The 24,270-nt window shown below is 36.3% G+C and overlaps 1 protein-coding gene and 1 pseudogene across 2 annotated transcripts in view; one reads left to right on the top strand and one right to left on the bottom strand.

The window, feature by feature from the left end:
* Positions 1 to 24,270, top strand: part of LOC147822325 (uncharacterized) — a 289,748-nt gene that overhangs the window by 235,732 nt on the left and 29,746 nt on the right. The window lies entirely within an intron of this gene.
* Positions 11,220 to 12,617, bottom strand: LOC101706453 (neutral amino acid transporter 9 pseudogene; annotated as a pseudogene).

Below are 24,270 nucleotides of genomic sequence, written 5' to 3'. Positions count from 1 at the left end.
AAGTAGCACAAACAATCAACAAGTGGGATCTCTTCTTACTAAAAAGCTTCTGCAAAGCAATAGAAACCACCAACAGTGTGGAGACAACCCACAATGTTGAAAAAATTTTCACCACTGGTCTCTCAGAAAAAGGTCTACTATCTAGAATCTACAAAGAATTTAAAAAATCAGACCTCCCAAATTTAAAGACCCAATCCAAAAATGGGCATCTGAAATGAACAGACATTTCTCAGACAAAGAAGAAGAATTAGCAAATAAACATATGAAAAAATGTTCAACATCACTGGTCATTTGAGACATGCAAATGAAAACAACATTGAGATTCCACTTCACTCCAGAAAGAATGGCTGCTATCATGAAATCAACCAATAACAAATGCTGGCAGGGCTGTGGGGAAAGAGAAACACTGCTCCATTGTTGGTGGGAGTGCATACTGGTGCAACCACTATGGAAATCAGTACGGAGATACCTCAAAGAACTAGGATTGGAAGTCCCATTTGACCCAGCTATTCCTCTAGTGGGTATCTTCCCCCAAAGAATTAAAAGAATCATACTACAGCAATATATGTGCACCCATAATCACAGAGGCACAATTAGTGATAGCTAAAACTTGGAAGCAACCGAATTGCCCATCAACTGGAGACTGGATAAAGAAAATGTAGGGTTTTTAAAAAATAAAATGGAGTATTACTCAGCCATAAAGAACAAGAAACAAGAGACATTTATAGCTAAATGAATGCACACTGAGGTGATACTCTTAAGTGAAATAATAGGACACACATGTGTAAATATCAAATAGTTTCTCTAGTGTGAGAAACTGAAAGTGTAAATAAGGACTAAAAGGTATAATACATAATGTGAAATAGGAAGAAAAGGGGCAAAGGGGAAGGGAAAGTGGGAGGTGTACGGGAAAAGAAAGAAGGGAATGGAATTAACATGAAAAAATGGAAACAAAGTCTTTGTAGATAGGGAGGGGTGGAGGAATCGAAGGGAGGGGAAGGGAATGGAGAAAAAATAAGAACCAAGATGTATTATGTAAAGGTGCAAATTTCCGACATGAATATCATTATATTGTATACCTTAAATGTACCAATAAAATTAATTTTTTAAAAAAGGTTACATCAGCATAAGATCCTCGTGAACTCAGGATTATCACTGCCCTCTGAGACATGTGATACTCCCTCAGAGTATCCTTGGAAAGTTAGGGTTATTCACACCCCATGATGATCTAATACTCCCTATGAACCAACCCAATAAATGGTGGCAACCTCAGAGTGTCTTTGCCTTTGCCCACTCTGAGGCACTGACGTCCCGGGTCCCCATATACTTTGAAATTATGCAAGTCTCTATTGTCTTTTTTTTTTAGCCCTCACTGCCCCTCTTTATAGGCAGTCAAAGGATTGATCAGCCTCTGACACAGCTAAAACTTCAGATCCCACCTATTGCTGACTCTATTCCCAAGAGGACAGGACTGCAGGAACAGGGAGGACTGCAGGAACAGGGATTCTTGCAGAACCCATTGTGAGGTCAGCACTCCTGGTTATTGATACTGCTCAGATCAAAACAAGAGGGGCCAATCAAACCTCATGGATAAGGTAGAGTCAGAGTGATGGCAGTTTTGATTCATGGGCAAGTTTCTAGACTTGTCTGAGGGGAAGTAGGTAGCAGAGAACTTAGTTTGAAGCTGGAAGGTTTCTTTTGACATGAGGATGGGAGGAAGATTTCTTATAGTGTTTCTCATGGTTCTAAAGGCATAGATCATTGCAGAGTAGAGGGTAGGGAATGAACATGAAGCTCTAGATTCTCTTCTTCTCCCATTTGCCTACCCCTAAACCTGAGAACTGTCCTTTTGTGGACAGTTGCTTCCAGGGCTTCCGTATCCTAAAGTGGTCAAGGTAGAGCTTGTCATTCAAAGTAAGAAAAATGTAAAATCCCAGTGTGTGTGTGTGTGTGTGTGTGTGTGTGTGTGTGTGTGTGTGTGAGCGCGCATGCGCGCACGCACCAGGGATGGGATCCACAGCTTTTGCAATAAGCTATATCCCCAACCATTTTAATTTTTGAGGCTGGGTCTTGCCAATTTGCTAAGTTGCCCATGCTGGGCTGTAACTTATGATCCTCTTGTCTTTCCTTCCAGTAAAATAATCTTTAGCTGTGCCATCGGCTGGGCAGGGGTCCTTGTTTTAGTGATAATAGAAATTAAAACTAAAGCAGCAATGTATATTTACAAGCTAAAGCTTTAATTGGAAAGAAAAAGGAAATGGTGAGAAATTTTAGCTTAAAAAGCTGAAAAAGATCAAGCCAACCCCTTAAGAAAGGGAAGTAAGAGAAACTAGTGAAAGGACTCTACCTTGAATAGTTGAAAGGGCACACTTTGATGGAGAAAATTAGATTTCTCTGCTCATAAAACAATGGAGACCAATTTCATGAGATGCAGTGGTGGGCTGGGTCTGGTTGATAATTATCTCAGTCCTGGAAGAATCCTCCTGAGTTGACAGGTAAATCAGTTCTCTATGAGATGATGCTTTCTTTTGGCGGAAGTCTCAATCATCTGAGGCACTGCTGGAATTCAAGGTGACCCTAGGATACCACTAGGGTCAGGGGTCTGGAACCAGATATTGTAAAAGCTGGTAATTGGAGTCCCTGTGAACCCTGAAAATTACATTAGTCTTATCTTGGTGTCCTCAGTTTTAAAAGAGGATGAGAGAGGCAAGGTAAATTTAGAGCTAATAAACCTTGTTTTTCCAACTTTTCCTAAATGATTAATACACCTATATCCAAAGTTTTAAGTTAATAAAGGATACAAAATAAAGATTAAACTTTGTTTAGCTTAGTTAGCTATTGGGCATCTGTAGGCCCAAGCAAAGAGTCACAAATTTTGGAAAAAAATTTGTTGCTCCTGATTGCTTTTAAGACTCTGATTGACCCAGAAGAAAACACTAATTACACTTTTAATGGGTAACAAGGAAAGGGCCCAGGAGTTTGTCCTCTGTTCCTATGGAGGTCTCTGACTCTGTCAGCGATACAAAATAAAATCAAACAAACAGGCCCACAAAAACATAAAATCAGAAGTAAGACTTTCTCCTTTAAGGAATCTAATTATCCACAGTGAAATAAATGCTTGCTGATTATGTTTACTAGGCCAAAAACAACTGTCAACACTTATACTTTTTTTTCTTGCACTGTATTTTCCCTAAGGTCCTATATCTACAGAGAAAATACAAACAACTAGTACCCACAACACTGGATAGACTGTTTTTATTTTGCTCCTGAAACTTACAATAAAGATACTTCTGTTTGACTTAGTTTAAGAGTTTGTGGAGAATGTTGAGAAAATAATGTAAGTTTTAAAATAATGGCTATTGTGAAAATTAATGAATATTCATTAATGAGTTGATGTAAATGATTCAGCAGAAAAGTTTATCAGGCTTATTTTTATAGATGTATTGTCTAAAAAGCTGTATAAAGCTCAGTGCAAAGCCTTGGTGCTTATGAAGAATCATTTCCTCTTCCTATTGTAACAGGGCTGTGTTGCTGTTGTTTTAAATAAGTGATATTATAAATTATATCTTTGTAATGTAAAATGAAGCAGCTTGGTTAGTGTCCCCAACTCTGCCCTCACCACACTTCCATCAGGTTCTCTGTGGTACATTCTGCATTCTAGGGTCCCTAACAGCCATGGTTCTTTGAGATGGCAAGTCTATCTGCAAAAAAATAAAATATAATTGGCCCAAGTATTATGGCAATTCCACTAACCTGTACTTATGATTTGCTTAGGGGTGACACTATGACCCAGTTATGGCCAATGAGACATAGGGAAAATATTCTGGGAGGCTCCTAGGAAAAATTTTCTCCCTGATTAAGCTTGGTATTGGAGATAGCATATAATTAACATTTATTGGACATTGGGGGTATTAAAAAGATTAAGAAATGATGTGTACTCAGTGGACGCTCAATGGAGGAGAGAGATATAAATAGATATGGTACAACTTGATGTGTATTATATAGTATCCATGAAAAGAACTAATTATAGGCAAAACTCTGGGTTTTTCAGAAGAGAAGATTATTATAAGTTCTTGGGGCATCTAAGAAATCTTTTCCTTGTCCAAGGCCAGAGATTTTTCTCATATATTTCCTTCTAGAATTATATAGTTTTAGGTTTTACATTTAGACCTATGATCTATTTTTAGTTAATACTTGTATATGATGTAAATTATAAATTGCCTTCTTAACTGCCTATTTCTTTCTTTTTCTTTCATTCTTCCTTTTTTCTATATTCATATCTAATTGTTCCAATACCATTTTTTCAGAGAAGAAAAAATTTTAAAATATTATATGTGCACAAGGTTTTGTTACATTCAAAAATAAGAAGGCATTGTGCTGTTATCCAGACATTTTAGTGTAAATATGCAATACATAGTAGTTACATTCATTTGGGAGAATTGGTGCATGTTTGTAGCATATCTTAATCATTTCCCATCCCTTTACCCTCTTCCCACCATTTCCCCTTCCCGAGCCCCTAATCTCATTCCCAACTCCAACAAATCTTTTTATCTTCTACCATCTCTCCTTTATTTTACTATTTTATTTATTTATGTTTCATGTCTCACATAAGAGAAATCATGTGATATTTACTTTCCATGTCTGACATAATTCACTTCACATTATGGTCTCAAGTTCTATTTATTTTCATGCACACTACATGATTTTGTGCTTTTATATGGTCAAATAATATTCCATTATGTATATATACACCACATTTTTCTTTATCCATTTATCTGTCTATGAGCATCTAGGCTGTTTCCAGACTAGATATTGTGAGTTGTGCTGCTATAAACATAGGTGTGCATCTATCAGGATTATATGTCTTTAACTCTTTTGGGAAAATATCCAGAATGGTATAGCTAGGTCAAATGAAAGTTCTAATTTTAGTTTTTTGATGAATCTCCATACTGATTTCCTAGTGGTTGTACTAGTTTACATTCCCACCAAAAATGTAGGAGGGTTCCTTTGTCTCCTTTGTCCCTACAACCTTGCCAGCATTTTTGTTGGTGTGTGTGTGTGTGTGTGTTAATGATAACCATACTAATTAGACTAAGACAAAATCTTAGAGTTGGTTTTCCCCAATGACTAAAGATGCTAAACAGTTTTCATGTACTCATTGGCCATTTGGACTTCTTTTTTTTGAGAAATATCTACTCAGTTCATTTGCTCATTTTTTGATTGCATCTTTGGTTTTGGAGGAATTAACTTTTGAATTCTTTACATATTCTGGATATTCGACCTCTATCAGAAGGGTAGCTGACAATTTTTTTTCCCATTCTGTAGGTTGTCTTTTCACTATGTTGTTTCTTTTCTGTGCAGAGCATTTTAATTTGATGTAATCCCATTTGTTGATTCCTGATATATTTCTTGTGCTTCTGAGGTTCTGTTCAGGAAGTCTTTGCTTATGCCTAGCTTTCCAACAGTTTCAGTGTTTCTGTTTTTATATCTAAGTTTTTGATCCATTTTTATTTGATTAGTATAGCGTGAGAGAGATGACACTAGTTTCCATTTTCTACAAATGGATAACCAGTTTTCCTAGCACCATTCCTTACTGATCTGTCTAGGATTTTAATTTTCTTGGTTCAATTTTTGTAGGGCACATGTCTAGAAATGTCTCCACTTCTTTTAGAGTCTGTATTATGACATAGGTTACAAAATATCTCCTAATGATCCTCTAGATTTCAGTGGTGATTGTTTTAACATTCCCCCTTTTTACCTCTAATTATATTGATTTGGGTCTCTTGCATTATTTTGGCTAAGAGTTTATCAATATTTTTATCTTTTTAAAAAGTGAACTCTGTTTCATCCATCCTGCTTATTGTTCTTTTAGATTCTATCTCATTAATTTCATCTCTGATCTTCATTATTTTCCCTTCTACTTGGTTTGCTTTTAGTTTGTTCTTATTTTTCTAAGACCTTGAGATACACCATTAGGTTATTTATGTACTCATACATTTCATCTTAGAATTGCCATTGCAGTATTGTAGAGATTCTGATGTGTTTCCATTTTCATTTGACTTTAGAAATTTTTAAATATCTTTCTGATTTCTTCAGTGACCCACTAATCATTCAAAGGTGAATTGTTCAATCTCCATGTTGTTTCTCTTGCTGCTTATTTCTAATTTTATTCCATTCTGATCTGATGAGATGTAAGAAATTATTTCAAATTTTGTGTTTGTTAAAAATTGCTTTATAGCCTAAAATATGTTCTATTTTGGAGAATGCTCCATGACCTGCTGAGAGGAATGTGTATTCTGTAGTTGTTGGATGGAATGTCCTATAGATATCTGTTAAGTCCATTTGATCTACGGTATAGTTTAGCTCTGCCATTTTTGTTGTTGCATTGTCTGGATGACCTATCTATTGATGAGAATGGAATTCTGTATCAAAGTCATCCACTGTTATTTCAGGATTATGTGTCACTTTATGTTGAGTGGTGTTTGTTTTGTGAAATTGGATACACTGATGTTTGGTGCATATATATTTACAATGGTTATATTTTGTGGGTGGGGTGCTCTCCATACCATAGATACTGGCCTTCTTTGTCTCTTCTGACTAATTTTGTCTTGAAGTCAGCTTCATAAGATATAAATATAGCTTCTCCATCTTGCTTTTGTATTCTATCATCATGGGATATTGTTTACCATTCTTGCATCTTCATGTTACTTTTTAGTGAGGTTTGTTTCTTGCAGACAGCAAAGAGGTTGGTCTTGTTGCTTCTAATCCAATCTGCCATTCTGTGTCTTTTAATTAGAAAATTGACTATTTATATTAAGAGTTACTATAGATGGGTATTACTAATTCCTGTTACTCTGCTATTTTTAAAATTTTATTCTTTCCTAATTCTCAATAGCTTATCTAACTCTCCCTCTTGTGTAAGTAAGATTTTTAAAATTAATTTTATTGGTACATTTTAGGTATACAATATAATGACATTCATCATTGGAGATTTGTACATTTACATAACCTCTTTTGGTTCTTATTTTTTTCCCCATTCCCCTGCTTTCCCTTCAACCCCTCCATCCCTCCCTATTTACAAAGACTTTTTCATTTTTTCACTTTTTAATTTTCTCATATTAATTCCATTCCCTTCTTTCCTTTCCCCAATCCCTCCCACTTCGCCTTCCCCTTTGCACCTTTTCTTCCTATTTCACATGCTCTATTATACATTTTTATTGCTATTTACACTTTACTTTCAGTTTCTCATACCAGAGAAACTTTGGTATTTACACATGTGTGTCCTATTTATTTCACTTAATAGTATCACCTCAATCTGCATCCATTTAGCTATAAATGCCTCTAATTTCTCACTCTTTAGGCTGAGTGGTACTCCATTTTATAAAAAACCACATTTTCTTTATCGAGTCTCCAGTTGATGGGCAATTGGGCTGTTTCCAAGTTTTAGCTATTACGAACTGTGCCGCTATGAACATGGGTACGCATATATCGCTGTGGTATGATTCTTTTAATTCTTTTGGGAAGACACCCAGCAGAGGAATACCTGGGTCAAATGGGACCTCTAAAGTTCTAGTTCTTTGAGGTGTCTCCATATTGATTTCCACAGTGGTTGCACCAGTCTATACTCCCACCAACAGTGGAGAAGGGTTATTGGCTAATTTCATGATAGCAACCATTCTTTCTGGGGTGAGGTGCAATCTCAGTGTTGTTTTCATTTGCATCTCTCAAATAACCAGTGATGTTGAACATTTTTTTCATATGTTTATTTGCTATTTCTACTTCTTTGTGTGAGAAATGTCTGTTCATTTCAGATGCCCATTTTTGGATTGGGTCTTTAAATTTGGGAGGTCTGATTTTTTTAAGTTCTTTATAGATTCTAGATAGTAGACCTTTGAGGAAAAGCAGGTGAAAATTTTTTCCCACATTGTGAGTTGTCTCTTCACACTGCTGGTGGTTTCCCTTGCTGTGCAGAAGCTTTTTAATAAGAAGAGGTCCCACTTGTTGATTGTTTGTGCTACTTCACGGGCAACTGAGGTTTTGTTCATAAAATCTTTTCCTACACCAATGTCTTCAAGAGTTCCACCTAACCTCTCTTCCAGCTGGTTTAGTGTTTCTGTTTTAATATTTAGATCTTTAATCCATTTTGATTTTAGTTTAGTGCATGGTGAGAGATATAGGTCTAGTTTTACTCTTTGGCAAGTTGAAGCCCAATTTTTCCAGCACCATTTATTAAAGAGGCTATCTTTCCTCCAGTGAGGGTGTTTGGCTCCTTTGTCAAAGATGAGATGGCTGAGTGTGTCTCAAGTTGTTTCTGCATCTTCTAATCTGTTCCACTGATCCTCAGGTTTGTTTCTTTGCCAGTACCATGCTGTTTTTTTTTTTTGTTTTATCACAGTAGCTTTATAGTATAGTTTCAAGTTGGCAATTACCCCGTGTCATGTCTCTGTTACCTAGAATTGCTTTTGCTATTCTAGGTCTCTTCTGGTTCCAAATGAATTTTTGGATTGTTTTCTCCAGGTCTGTGAAGTATGCTGTTGGAATTTCAATTGGGATTGCATTGAATATCTTGTGTAATGTTGGATTAGTGGTCATAAATTTCTTTAGCTTATGCTTATCTTATAATCTCTGTATTTCATCTTCAACATTGAAGGATTGTTTTTCTTTCTTTTTCTTTTTTTTTTTTTTGGTACTGGGAATTGAACTCGGGTCCTTGCACCTGCACAGCAAGTGGCGAAACCACTGAGCTAAATCCCCGGCCCAAAGGATTGTTTTTCTGGATATAGTAATTTAGGTTGGCAGTTATTTTCTTTCAGGGTTTAATATACAACATTTCATGCCTTCCTGGCTTTTAGTTTCTCCAGTTAGTCTGCAGTTATCCTGATGAATTTTTCCCTATAACTGCCTTAGTTTTTCTTATTACAGGTTTCAATATTTTTCCTTGTTCTGTGCTCTTAACATTTTAACTATGATGTAATGTGATCATGCTCTTTGGGGTCTTAAATGCCTCCTGAATTTAGATGTGTATATCTTTCCCAAGATTTGGAAAGTTTTCTGTTGTATTAAATAGATTTTTTTATGCAACTAGTCTAAACCCAGGACACCATTCTACACCAAAAATTCATACGGTTTGTCTTTTCACCATGACTCAGAATTCTTGGATGTTTTGTTTATAATTTCTTTATTACTGTCTGTGTATAATAATTCATCAAACTTATTTTCAAACCTGAAATCCTGTCTTTTTCTTGGTCCAGTCTATTGGTGAGTCTTTCCACTGAGTTCTTTTATTTGACTTATTGTATTTTTTATTTCCTAGGCTTCTGTTTGGTGCTTCTTCAGAATCTGTCTCTTTATTACTTATTCATATCTTGTATTGTCTCCTTTAATTCATTCAGCTGTTTATTTTATCCTATTTGAAATAATTATTTTTTAAAATTACTCTTCTGAATTCTTTGGCATTTCACCCATCTCAATATATGCATTCATTTACTGACAAGTTATAGACATTGGGAGGATTCATATTGCTTTTTTGTTTATACTTCTTATATTTCTATATTGAGATTTATGCATCTGTTGGGAAGGATATCTCTTCTACTTTCTTTTTTTCCTATTTGCCATTTTCCTCCTCCTCCCTCCTTCCTTTTCCTTCCCCTCCCTCTCCTTTTCCCTCTCCCTCTCCCCCTCTTTCTTCCTCACAGTACTGAAAATTGAAGTCAGAGCCTTCACACTGATCTGCATGGTCTCACTAAGTTGCTAAGTTGCCCAAGCTGGCCTCAAACTTGTGGTCCTCCTGCTCAGCCTTCCATCATGCTGGGATACAGACATGTAGCCGTCATGTCTGGCTGTCTTTTCTACTTTTATGTGATGGTCTTAGTGCCAAGCCTTTTCTGAGTGTCCGATTTCCACTTAATCCCAGCACTTTTTCCCATGGGTGTAAGGGTTGGCCTAGCAGACTGCTTTAGTCTTTACTCCATTTTGCCTTTGTTTCTTTCCTTTTAAAATTTAATTTAATTTTTTATTAGTATATATTTGCAGTACATTTTTTAAATTGTAGAGTTTCATAGAATCAAATAACATGAAACCAACATTTATTCTTTTTATTGAATATTAGAGATTATCAGAAAGCTGGAAAAGTCTGTCACATAGTTAATGTGAAGTGATAAAATAAAGAAAGAAAAGTAGTGAATGTGGGTCATAAACATTTAAGAAAAGTGATAAACTACATAATTCATGAATAATCTGATCTAGTATCTATATGAGGTTCTGATTGGGTAGTACTACTTCATTGATGGAAAGATTCCAGATTCCATTCCCAGGTATTATAGACAGGTAAAGTGGGCATGCAGTATGTTTTAGCAATGTAGAAGTTAGAGAATGATTCCTTTTGATGATCTAAGTCCAGTTATTATGGAGCATGGCCAGGAAACCTAGGAATATCCTCTGATTGCTAGTTTCTCTACAGAAGTTTAAAAATAGAGAAAGTACTAAGGAAACGGGCGGAAGCAGAATATGCTTAAGGAGTTGGATTATAATCAGTCTGGTTGGAAATCTGGTGATTGTTTTGCCTAACTGAGCAAATCCTATAAGTTTATATGCTTTTAAAAGACTTGTTCCACTGGAAAGTCAGTAACAAATCAGGAAACCATAACTGAGCTGTATAAACTGTACTGTGGATTTAGAGATTAGCTGATTCAGAAAGGATGAAAGCAAGAGATGAAAGCTTATATAACCACAATGCTTCATTTTCTGGTTGTTTATGGCAGCTTACAGTGAGGCAAAAGACATAAAGAAGTATTTTTACTTCCCCTTTTTATCTTCTGGAAAACGGTTTACATTTTGTTTTTCCATTTCCTGGTTCCTTGATGTGATAGATAATCTGATTGATTGTTTTATACTATATAGGCTGCCTACTAAGAGGTCAGATTTATAGAAGAGATAAACTCCTGCAGTCTATTTGGATCTATCAATCTTCCTATCCTTGTATTTTTTTTTTAGTTAATCAGATGTGAGCTCTCACTGGGGGTTCCTTTTGCCATCTTAAATAGTATCAAAACATTCCTTTGGTGGTTTCTGAAAAACAAGACTCACAGAAAGAGGGCTGTTCATTTTAAGAGGCAGTAGGATCATAAGAAAAAAGCAGCACCAAGGAAAGAGTAAAAGCAGAATAAACCTAAGAAGCCTGAGTTAGAGAATGACCTCAGGTGTAAAGTCAGGTGACAATTCTGTGTAATACTCTTATAGGGAAATGACACAAAAAAAATTACATAAACTCCTTTAGTAAGTTCTAATGTTTCCAAACCATAAAACTGAGGATTCCTGTAATAACCATTTGGAGCTCTCCTTCTAAAATTTTGATCTGTTTTCTCTAGTTGTATCTTAAGAAGAAAGAAGGCTGGGTTGTTCAGTAAGGTGAGAATGGGAAATCAAATAAGTCATGTCACAAAAAGCCAAAAAGGGACATGAAATAAAAATGGTCATCTATATTTTCCTTTGTGCCAACCTGCAGATTAACAAAAAACAGGGTACTATACAGATGAACAAATTTAACAGAGATAACCAGACCTGAAAGGTAACTCTCTCCCCAGTTAGACCATAGTATTACAGAATACAGTGTGTATTCCACTAGACAGATATTCCACAACTCAGCATCATACCTTACCTAGGATATTAAATTTTGAAAAAAACGAAGGAGATTTGAAATTGAGCAGTGGCAGGAGGAGCCCTATAAGGTAAAAGGGTACTATCTTGGACCTATTCCACCACTTTTCAAACTGCTGGACTCCTGTGTCATTGGAATAGAAAATCATGGAGTCATTGTCAGGATGGCCTCCACTCCCAGCACTTGGACAAATCATAAGGTTGCTATTATTGGTTCTCAGTATAGTGTCTGTGTCATTAATGTGATGAATAAAAGTAAAAATAAACTTTCCAGTATTAAAGAGAAAATTAGACATAAGCACCCAATAAACTATCATTACTCCAATGAGAGACACCAAGGAGCAAAGGAGACTTGACTGCTGCCCAAAGGAACTGAAATAGTATCTGCAGACATCTGGATATTCCCAGGTAGTGGTATCCAACGAACCTATCATACTCCGTGATTTCACCACTCTGTAGCAGCACTAAAGTGTTAAAAGGCCCATTAGCATGATGACACACATTCCAGTAGCAAATCCAACCTGTTTTATGCCCCAAGGAATACTTAGTATAGATGTCCCCATCAAGGTATTCCAAATCATGAAAATGGTCGCTAAACTGGTGTTTTTGCCATATCCTTCAGTGTAACTTTGAAGTTTATAAGCAGAACCCAAAGGACTATACACATAGCACTCTTCTGGAGCTGGGACTACATGGTCTGGAACAACCAGTGCCTTGTCTGCAGGAGTAGAAAGTCAGCTATAGTAATGAATCCTCTTGTTTATGGCAGAAGCATGGTCACTAACCCTCTGAATGACATCATTCACATTGACGATGTTTGTGGGTTCTGTATAGAAAGGCCTTTTGGATCTTAGGGCTGATAAATCAAACTGGATATTCATTGGTCCAGGATTTATTTCATGAGCTGCTTCAGAGATGAGGTGATGCCTATCATCCACATTTGTCATTGTTTTCAGATTCTAAGCACTGAGGAAGTTAGTCCTGAGCCGACCAAACCCTCAACCTTGGAGAACTGGGAGAAGGCGAGGACCCCTCCTCAGATGTTTGCAGTACACAATGATCACGTTCATCGTGGGGAGCTGATACATGTACATAACACATTTTAAATTTTTTCACCTCCTTTCTTCCTCTCTCTCCCATCCTCCTCCATCTCTTGGTTTTCTTCTCTTTTGCAAAAGACCTATCTCCCTGTTTCCTATTATCTGTCTTTTACTTTGCTCTTCAGTTTAATTATACTTTGAATTTCTAGCTTTCCTTTTGAGTCTCCTTCTTTTTCTTGCTGTGTAGCTGCTTCCCTCTGTCTCCATTCCTGGTCGTGGAGAAGCTGTACAGTGCTGCCTGTTTCTGCTTCCCTATGTTGGTCTTCCCTGCTGATTTTGATTGATTGATTTTTTTTTCTTATTATGGTTGCATTTTTCTGCTTGTTTGCATGCCTTACAATTTTTATTGGAAGCCAAACAGTGAATTTTATATTGTTATATTCTTAATATTTTTTATTCTTATTAATATTCTCAGTTTTCTCTTGGGGCACAGTTAAGTCACTTGGGAACAGTTTGGTCCTTTTATGTTTTGCTTTTAGGGTTTGTTGAATAGGATTGGACCAGTGCCCAGGGATAATTGTTCACCATGAATAGAAAAAGAGCCTTCTAAGCACTTTGCCTAACATACCATGAATTACGAATTTTAGTCTGTCTGGTGAGAATAGGCACTATTCCTGGCCCTATGAGAGGACCTATACTTCTTTCTGGTGGAATTTTCTTTGGACTTAGTTTTCTAACATGCATGTGTTGAATAGTACTCTTCTGGATACTAAAGAAATATTGAGTATCTTCCGGATTCTACAGATGTGTGACATTCTCTCTATATACGCCCTCCTTTCCAATCCTCTGTCATATAAAGTTTGGCTACTTTGGTCTGCCCAAACTCTTGGTATCCTCAACTCAGGGGTAACTATATCACAGTTCATAATTTAAAGATGAGTGTGTTAACTTGATTATTGCCTGACACTTAACTCACAAGAAAACTGTACACTTTTTAAGAGCAAGGACTTGGTCTGATTTTTATCTTCATTGTGTCTCAAATGCTTTTCACCATATTTGATTGTTTGTGAGCCCTAAATAAATATTCAATTAATAACAAATTAACACTAAATCCAATCATAAAAATAAAAATATTAAGTGCCTAAATATTTTATAGGCATTAATACATAATATTTTTTTCGATCATGTCTTTTTCCCTCTTCTAGGTTTACTGAAATTAAAGTGAATGGATCAGAACTACATATTTCAATGTAAATAAAGCTCATAAAATCTTAGATGAAGACAAAATTTTTTCCATGAATGTGTTCAATGTGATACCATATATAAGGTTTAAATATATGGAAAACATGCTCGATATAATTAAAGGATACATATATGTAATATGTGTATGAAGACAAGCACAGGAATAATCCAAACCAAGTTTATGACAATGATTTCTTCTTTAGAGGAGCAGAGGGGACAGAATGTAAAGAGAGGATAGAGTGAATTAGCTCTATGTGTAGCATTTTATTTCTTAACCTGGGATATGGTTCCTGGCTGTTCATTATGTTGTTTTCTACACTTTATTTTGAACTATTTTATTACATAAATAATGCTAGTTATGGATATGAATTTTAAAATTCTACATGCCACTACAGAAAAAGTATGCGAACTAGAGCTTTAATAAAACAAAAAATCATAGCAAGGAAGAAGAGAATAAATTGGCCAACAAAGAATACTATATACTGATAAAAATGAAAATTGAATGTATGTGTGTGTGTGTTCATGAGGGATGAAGGTATGATGATGAGGCTGGCAGCATAATAGGATTTCAAGCACTTTTCATTTTCCTCCTCATACTTGAATATACTGTTCAACAGATTCTTTCTTAGTAACCTATATTATATATGGAACCAGAAAAAGACAATGAAGCCATTTCCTTTTTATTAGTACATGTTTGCAGAACATAATGATTACATTCATCAAAGAGAGTTGGTCCATGTACATAACACATCTTAATTTTTTATGTTCCCTTCACCTCCCCTTGCTCCCCCTCTCCACCTCTAAATCTCCTTTGCATTTGCTAAATATGTATCACTCTGTTTCCTACTGTCTTTTATGCTGCTCTTTAAAGAATTATACCTTGGATTTCTCATATAAGAGTGGCCATGCAATATTTCAACTTGTGTGTCTGATGCATTTCACTTGAGAGTATGGTCTCAAGGCTCATCCATTTTCCTACACGATTCAAATTTATTCTTTATGTAAGAGTACTGCTCAATTTGTACAAATACCATAATTTCATTGTCCATTCATCTGTTGATGGACATGTAGGCTACTTCCACGATTTAGCTATTGTGAGTTGTGCTGCTATAAATATAGGTGTGTGAGTATCACTGTAATATGATATCATTAACACTTTTAGGAAGATACTAGAATAAGAATAACTGAGTTGAATGGAATTTCTAATTTTAGTTTATTTGAGGAATCTCCACACTGACTTACATAGTTTACATTCCCACCAAGAAAGTAGAGGTGATTCTTTTTTCCCACAACCTCACAAACATTTGTTCTTATTTGATTTGTTGATGGTAGCCATTCTTTCTGGAGGAATACAGAATTTCAGTATTTTTAAATTTTCATTTCTCAGATACTCACAGATGTTGAACATCTTTTTCATGCGCTCATTGCCAGTTTCTACTTTTTCTGAGAAGTGTCTATTTATTTTAATTTTCCATTTTGATTGGACTTTTATTTTAGGATTTTTTTGAATTCTTTATATATTGAAGATATTAGTCCTCTCTCTGAGATATAGTTGGCAAAATTTTTTCCCATTTTATAGGTTTTCCCTTCATTCCATTGGTTGTTTTCTTTACTGTGCAGAAGCTTTTTAATTTGATATAGACCTATTAGTTGTTTTTCTTCATTAAGTTTATTGGTACATTTTAGGTATAAAATACAGTTGCATTCATCATTGGGATCTTGTACCTTTACATGATGTATCTTGGTTCTTATTTTTTCTCCTTCTCCTGCCCTCCCTTCACCCCCTCCATGCTTCCCTACTTGCAAAGACTTTGTTTCCATTTTTTTTCTTTTCTCATATTTTTTCTTTTCCCTTCTTTCCTTTCCCCTAATCCTCCCACTTCCCTGCTCCTTTAGACCTTTTCTTCCTATTATGCAATATCAATTAAACATTGTTTTAATTACAATATCAAAATTTAGAGGATATTACCACAGATTTTACAAAATTTAAAGGATATAGAAAGCATATTACCAAAATCTTTTTTGAAATAAATTTGACAACTTCTAAGAAGTACCTTGGAAGACAAATTAATGAAACTAACTTTGGACAAAATATAAAATTTGAATAGCACCTATTAAAGAAAGTATAGTCCTAGCTTGAAAACCTACCTATATGACAACAGGTTCATATACATTATAACTCATGAAGTATATCAAGCATTTAAAGCAGAAAAAAGAAGGAATACTTCTCCCTTCATTTTAGGGAATAAACATTGTGCTAATACTAAAACTGGATAAAAGTAATATAAGAAAAAAGTATCAACATAGATAAAAATTTGTTTAACAAAACAAGCTAGTAGAAGTCAGATCTGGCAGTAGGTACAAAGTAGTTTTATTATGGGGATGGCAGTGTTGGTTCAGCATTGGAAGATCCACCACTAGAAGTCATCCTTTTAACAGAGGAAAGGAAAAACCATATGATCCTGTCAGTGGTTGGAGAAAAAGTATTGGACTAAATTCTACAGCTGTTCTTGGTAAAAGCTATCAGAAGACTAGAAGTAGAACAGAACCTTCTGAATGGATAAGACATGTACTCCATAGTTCAGCAAAAATGCCTTGCATGAACGGAACAGATACAATGCTTTCTCCCTAAGGTGGGGAACAAAGGTAGATATGCATATTCTTCATCTGTTCATTAAACCTCAAAACATAGGCCCAAACCAAAAGAGTCTGGCAATAAAAAGAAACAATTAGGGTCGCGCGGAAGACACCAAATCACCCCACTGCAGACAAGAAGCCACCTGGTCCCACACTACAAAGACACAGAGGACACCAGACCACCAGACCAAGGTACTGAGTCCCACTGTTCCTGGGCCAGAGGTAGGGACTTCTGAGCCATCGTCCCACTGCTCCTGGTCCAGAGGAAGGGGCTTCCTGGTCACCATCCCTCCTGCTGCTCCCAGCCAAGAGGAAAGGGATTTTGGGCCACCTTCTATCCCACTCCTCCTGGCCCAGAGGAAGGGGCTTCCAGGCCACCATCCCTTCCACCGCTCCCGGCCCATAGGGAGGGGCTTCTGAGCCACCATCCCTCTGGCTGCTCCCAGCCCACAGGAAAGGGCTTTTGGGTCACCATCCCTACCACTGTTCCTGGCCCCTGGCCCACCTCACCCAGCTCAGAGGAGGTAATCTGTGCAGGCCCTAACAGCCCCCCACCCCAGTTGAAATGAGAAAACACGTAAATAAGTCTCAAAACCAGACTTCCAGATCACCTACAGCAACCCCAAAGGGAAATGAGATGGAACACTCTGATACTCAACCACCTGGACACACTGAACTGGCAACAAAAGGGATCTGGAAAACATGAAATCAGAAATAATTTCTCAGAAAACAGGAGAAATTGTGCCCCTACTGCAAGACATGATTAATAAATCTAGAGAGGAGCTCAGGAACATGATGGAATCCCAAAATAAGAAACAAATGGAAACCATAAAACAGATGCAAATAGATTTCCAGGACATGAAAAACTCCATTGAAAGTCTACACAGCAGAATGAGCCAATGTGAGGACAGAATTTCAGATACAGAAGATAAGATTGCAATTAGTGACCAGGAAAAGAAAAATGCCTTCAAAATTATAAGGGAACATGAGAAATCAATCCAGCAGCTGCTAGATGATGCAAAGAAGAATAACATAAGACTGATTAGAGTCAATGAAGAAAACAAGAGAGAGTGGAGATGACATAAAAAAATCTCTTCACAGAAATAATGGCAGAAAACTTCCCAAGCAAGGGAAAAGAGCTTGACATACAGATAAGTGAGGCATATAGGACTCCAAATAGCCTTGATCAAAAAAAATCTACACATAGGCATATAATTGTTAAGATTCCAGAAACACAACAGAAGAACAAAGTTCTCCAAGCAGTCAGAGAAAAGAAACAAATCACATACAAAGGAAAGCCCATCAGAATCACAGCAGACTTCTCAACACAAACCATCAAGGCAAGAAGAGCTTGGAGTGACATATTCCAAGCCCTAAAAGAAAACAGCCTCCAACCCAGATTGATGGACCCTGCAAAACTATCTTTCAAAATGGATGGAGAAATAAGATACTTTCATGACAAAGAGCACCTTAGGAACTTCGTGAATACCAAACCAGCACTCCAAAGAATTTTACACAATATCCTAGGAACAGACATTGAGGATCACAACCCCAGGAAGCAAAGCAGAATGAACCCATCTGGCAAGACAAGAAATTAAATGTAAAGGGGGAGAACCCAACAAAAAGAAAAAGTCATGGCAATGACAAGCCAATACATTTCAGGTATAACCATCAATGTTAATGGTCTCAATTCACCAATCAAAAGAAATAGACTGGTAGAATGGGTCAAGAAGCAAAATCCAACAATATGCTGCATATGAGAAACACACTTAATTCAAAAGGAAACTCACAGACTGAAAGTTAAAGGGTGGAAAACAATACTCCATGTGACGGGAACCCTCAAAAAAGCAGGAGTAGCCATCCTCTTGGCAGATCAAGTAGATTTCAAACCAACACTGATTAAGAGAGATGAAGAAGGACACTACATCCTTGTAAAGGGAAGAATCCAAGAGGAAGAGATGACAATCATAAATATCTATGCACCAAACACTAGTGCACCCAACTATATAAAACAAATACTAATGGACATGAAAAGTCATATATGCACTAATACAATTGTAGTGGGGGACTTCAACACCCCACTGTCACAAATAGATAGACCAACTAGACTAAAAATAAGTAATGAAATACTAGAACTCAATCGAACTCTTGAACAAATGAACTTGACAGATGTTTACAGAGTCTTCCACCCCACAAAATCAGAATACACATTCTTCTCAGCTGCACATGGGTCATTCTCCAAAACACATCACAAACTCACACATAGAACATGTTTAAGTAAGTGCAAAGGAATTGAAGTTATCCCCTGTATATTATCAGACCATAGTGTGATGAAATTGGAGATCCATACCAAAAGAAACTCAAAAAATGTCATAAACATGTGGAAATTGAACAACACACTTCTGAATAACCAATGGGTCACAGAGGAAATTAAAGAAGAAATCAGACACTTCCTTCAATTAAATGACAATGACAATACAACATTTCGGAATCTATGGGACACAATGAAAGCAGCCTTACGAGGGAAATTCATAGCAGTGAATAGGCATATTAGGAAAACAGAATGAGCCCAATTAAACAACCTGATGCTGAACCTCAAGCTTCTAGAAAAAGAAGAACAGGACAACTCCAAACCTCATATAAGGGAAGAAATTATAAAGATCAGAGGAGAAATCAATGCAATGGAGACTTAGAAAACAATACACAAAATCAATGAAGCTAAGAGTTGGTTCTTTGAAAGAATCAACAAAATTGACAAACGCTTAGCCAACCTTGTCAGAAAAAGGAAAGGAAAGGCCCAAATCCATGCAATTAGGAATGAAAAGGGTGAAATTACAACAGACCCAGCAGAAATCCAGAGGATCATCAATGCCTACTTCCAGAACCTATACGCCAATAAGATGGACAACACAGAAGAAATGGACAGATTCCTAGACACATATGAATTACCAAAGTTGAACGAAGAAGACCTAAAAATTCTGAACAACCCAATATCAACCAATGAAATTGAAAACGTAATTAAGAACTTATCACCTAAGAAAAGCCCAGGCCCTGATGGCTTCACTGCTGAATTCTACAAGACATTTAGAGAGGAACGGCTGCCACTACTGTTTAAACTCTTCAATGAAATTGAAAGGGAAGCAATACTCCCAAATTCCTTCCTGGAAGCAAGCATCACCTTGATCCCCAAAGCAGAGAAAGACCCAACTGAAAAAGAGAACTATAGGCCAATCTCACTAATGAACATAGATGCAAAAATCCTTACTAAGATACTGGCAAACAGAATGCAGAAGATCATGAAGAAGATCATACATCCTGATCAAGTGGGATTCATCCCAGGGATGCAGGGATGGTTCAATATACGAAAATCAATCAATGTAATACACTATATCAATAGAGCCAAGGACAAAAACCATATGATTATCTCCATAGATGCAGAAAAAGCATTTGACAAAATCCAACATGCATTTATGATAAAAACCCTACAAAAAATTGGAATAGATGGTCTCTACCTCAAACTGATAGAAGCCATCTATGAAAAATCAACAGCCAATATCATACTAAATGGTCAAAAACTGAAATCCTTCACACTAAAATCAGGAACAAGACAAGGATGTCCACTATCACCACTCTTGTTCAATATAGTTCTGGAAACATTAGCCATGGCAATTAGACAATAGAAAGAAATAAAAGGAATAAATACAGGAAATGAAGAAGTCAAATTGTCATTATTTGCAGATGACATGGTACTCTATATAGAAGATCCCAAGAACTCCACCAAAAGTCTTCTAGACTTAATAACCAAATTCAGTCAAGTAGCTGGTTACAAGGTCAACACACAAAAATCTATAGCTTTCCTCTACACCAATGACAGACTCACTGAGAGAGAAATAGGGCAAATAATTCCTTTCACAATAGCATCCAAAAAACTGAAATACCTAGGAATCATCCTAACAAAAGAAATCAAAGACTTCTTCTCTGAAAACTATGGCACTCTGAAAAGAGAGATTGAAGATGATATCAGAAAATGGACAGACATGCCCTGCTCCTGGGTAGGAAGGATTCATATAGTGAAAATGGCTATATTTCCAAAACTGCTATATAGATTTAATGCAATTCCAATTGAGATCCCAGCAGCATACTTCATAGACCTCGAGAAAACAATCCAGAAATTCATTTGGAAGAAGAAGAGACCCAGAATAGCAAAAGCAATTCTAGGTAACAGAGACATGGCTGCGGGTATCACAAGCCCCAACCTGCAACTCTATTACAAAGCTACTGTGATAAAAACAGCATGGTCCTGACAAAGAAACAGAGCTGAGGACCAGTGGAACAGACTAGAAGATGCAGAAACAACGCCAGACACACTCAGCCATCTCATCTTCAATAAAGGAGCCAAACACCCTCAGTGGACGAAAGATAGCCTCTTTAATAAATGGTGCTGGAAAAATTGGGCTTCAACTTGCCAAACATTAAAACTAGACCTATATCTCTCACCATGCACTAAACTAAAAGCAAAATGGATTAAAGATCTAAATATTAAAATAGAAACTCTGAACCAGTTGGAACAGAGGTTAGATAGAACCCTTGAAGACATCAGTGTAGGAAAAGATTTTATGAACAAAAACCTCAGTTGCCTGTGAACTAGCACAAACAATCAACAAGTGGGATCTCTTCTTATTAAAAGGCTTCTGCACAGCAAGAGAAACCACCAGCAGTGTGAAGAGACAACCCACAATGTGGGAAAAAATCTTCACCTGCTCTTGCTCAGACAAAGGTCTACTACCTCGAATCTATAAAGACTTTAAAAAGATCAGACTTCCGAAATTTAAAGACCCAATCCGAAAATGGGCATCTGACATGAACAGACATTTCTCAGATAAAGAAGTAGAAATAGCAGATAAATACATGAAAAAATGTACAACATCACTGGTCATTCGAGAGATGCAAATGAAAACAATGCTAAGATTCCACTTCACTCCAGAAAGAATGACTGCTATCATGAAATCAACGAATAACCAATGCTGGTGGGGCTGTGGGGAAAGAGGAACCCTGCTCCACTGCTAGTGAGAGTGTAGACTGGTGCAAGCACTGTGGAAATCAGTATGGAGATACCTCAAAGAACTGGGACTGGAAGTCCCATTTGACCCTGCTATTCCACTGCTGGGGATCTTCCCCAAAGAAAAGAATCATACCACAGTGATATATGTGCACCCATGTTCATAGCAGCACAGTTTGTAATAGCTAAAACTTGGAAACAGCCCAAATGTCCATCAACTGGAGACTGGATAAAGAAAATGTGGTTTTTTAATAAAATGGAGTACTACTCAGCCATAAAAAATGAGAAATTAGAGACATTTATAGCTAAGTGAATGCACATTGAGGGAATACTCTTAAGTGAAATAAATAGGACACACATGTGTAAATACCGAATAGTTTCTCTGGTGTGAGAAACTGAAAGTGTAAATAAGGGCTAAATGTATAATAGGAATGTGAAATAGGAAGAAAAGGGGCAAAGGGGAAGGAAGTGGGAGGGCTAGGGGAAAGGATAGAAGGGAATGGGATTAATATGAGAAAATGAAAAAATAGGAACAAAATCTTTGTAAATAGGGAGGACTGGAGGGGTTGAAGGGAGGGCTGGGCAAGGGTGAAAAATAAGAACCAAGAGAGACTATGTAAAGGTGCAAATTTCCAATGATGAATGTCATTATATTGTATACCTAAAATGTACCAATGATTAGAATGAATAATCGATAATGTAAAATAGGAAGAAAAGGTCCAAAGGGGTATGGGTAGTGAGAGGGGCAGGGGAAGGGAAAGGAGGGAAAGGAAAGAAGGGAAAGGAAAAAATGATGAAAAATGGAAAAAATGGCAAGAAAGTCTTTGTAAATAGGGAAGGGTGCAAGGCGTGAAGGGAGGGCTAGGAATGGGGAAAAAAATAAGAACCAAGATGCATTATATAAAGGTACAATTCCCAATGAGAAATGTAATTGTGTTGTATACCTACAATGTACCAATAAAAGAATTTAATTAAAAAAAAGGAAACAATTAGCATAGGATTAGCAAGGTAGAAGTAAAATCTTTATGAAATGTTCATCTACAGAGAAAATACTAATAAATCTCTAGGAGCCCTGAGAACTTGTATCTGAATTTAGCAGGATTAGAAAACACAAGGTATATATAAAAATTCATGTCTATGCCTACCTGCTATAAATGAAGATTTGGATATTGAAATTTGAAAGTTATGTAGGAGTACAATGGACCTAGAAAAGTAAAAAGAAAAGAAACAGTGTTAGAAGACATTTATTACCTAATTTTAAGACTTCCTCTAAAGCTACAATAATTAAGGCACTGTTGGCATAAGGAAAGACATACAGATCATTGGAATAAAACAGAAAATCTGGAAATAGAACCGCACATATATGGTCCACTGAGTTTTGAAAGATTATTTAACATTAACATTTTAAAGAACATAAACTCAACTCAAGAGTGGAGGAAAAGATAGTGTTTTCAGCAAATGGTACTAGAACACCTGGTATCCGTATATAAAAAATTAACCTCAACCCTTTATTTCCATACATAAAAATAACTTGAAAGGATCTGTGAACCTAAATATGAAAGACTAAAACTATAAAACTTTAAGAAGAAATTATAAGGGAAAATGTTCATGAATTTAGGGTAGGCAAGAATTTCCTAGGATACAAAAAACATGATGTATAAAAGAAAAAATTGATAAATGAGATTCCATCAAAATTTAGAACTTTAAATGACATCGTTAAGACAATGAAAAGTAGTCTTTAAACAGACCATATTTATAATACATATAACCTATGACCAGAATATATAAAGAACACTTACAGCTCATTAATAGACAGCCCAATTAAAAAGTAGACACAAGAAGATGATAAATAGCTAGTATAGCACAAGGAAAAGTGTGCAACACTAGAATCAGAAAAATACTAATCAGTACAATAACAAGATTGCATTATACACTCATTAGGGAGATGAAGTTAAAAGTTTTAAAACAACAGATGTCAGCTCAGGTGTGAACCAGTTAGAACTTTGTAATACTGCTAATGTGAATGTAAAATGATAAAACCATTTTGGAAAACTGTATAGAAATTACTTGTATTACTGTTAAGGACCAACAGTTCTGTTCTTAGATTTTTACTTAACAGAAATGAAAACACATGTTCACAATAGATTTGTACATACAAGTTGACTATCCCTTATCTGAAATTCTTGAGACCAGAAATGTTTCAGATTTTGGGTTGAAATCCACTTGATCTGCAAAGAGGATAGCTATTCCTCCTTTTTGGGGGGCAGGAGGGGTTCCTGTCACATGTGGTATTGTTTTCCACGCTTTAACTTTCAGTCCATGAGTTTCCTTTTGAATTAAATGTGTTTCTTGTATGCAGCATATTGTTGGATCTTGCTTCTTGACCCATTCTGCCAGTCTATTTCTTTTGATTGGTGAATTGAGACCATTAACATTGATGGTTATAACTGATGTGTATTAACTTATCATTGTCATGACTTTTTCTTTTTGTTGGATTCTTCCCCTTTGCTTTTAATTTCTTGTCATGCCCAATGGATTCATTCTGCTGGGCTTCCTGGGGTTATGATCTTCATTGTCTTTTCCTAGGATATTGTCTAAAGCTTTTTGGAGTGCTGGTTTGGTATTCATGAAGTTCCT

The sequence above is a fragment of the Heterocephalus glaber genome, unplaced genomic scaffold, assembly GCF_053883595.1.
Source record: "Heterocephalus glaber isolate CG9 unplaced genomic scaffold, H.glaber_assembly_v1.0 deba00001662, whole genome shotgun sequence".
NCBI lineage: Eukaryota > Metazoa > Chordata > Mammalia > Rodentia > Bathyergidae > Heterocephalus > Heterocephalus glaber.
The sequence above is the reverse complement of the archived record's forward strand: the minus strand, read 5'-3'. Positions and strand labels throughout refer to the sequence as shown.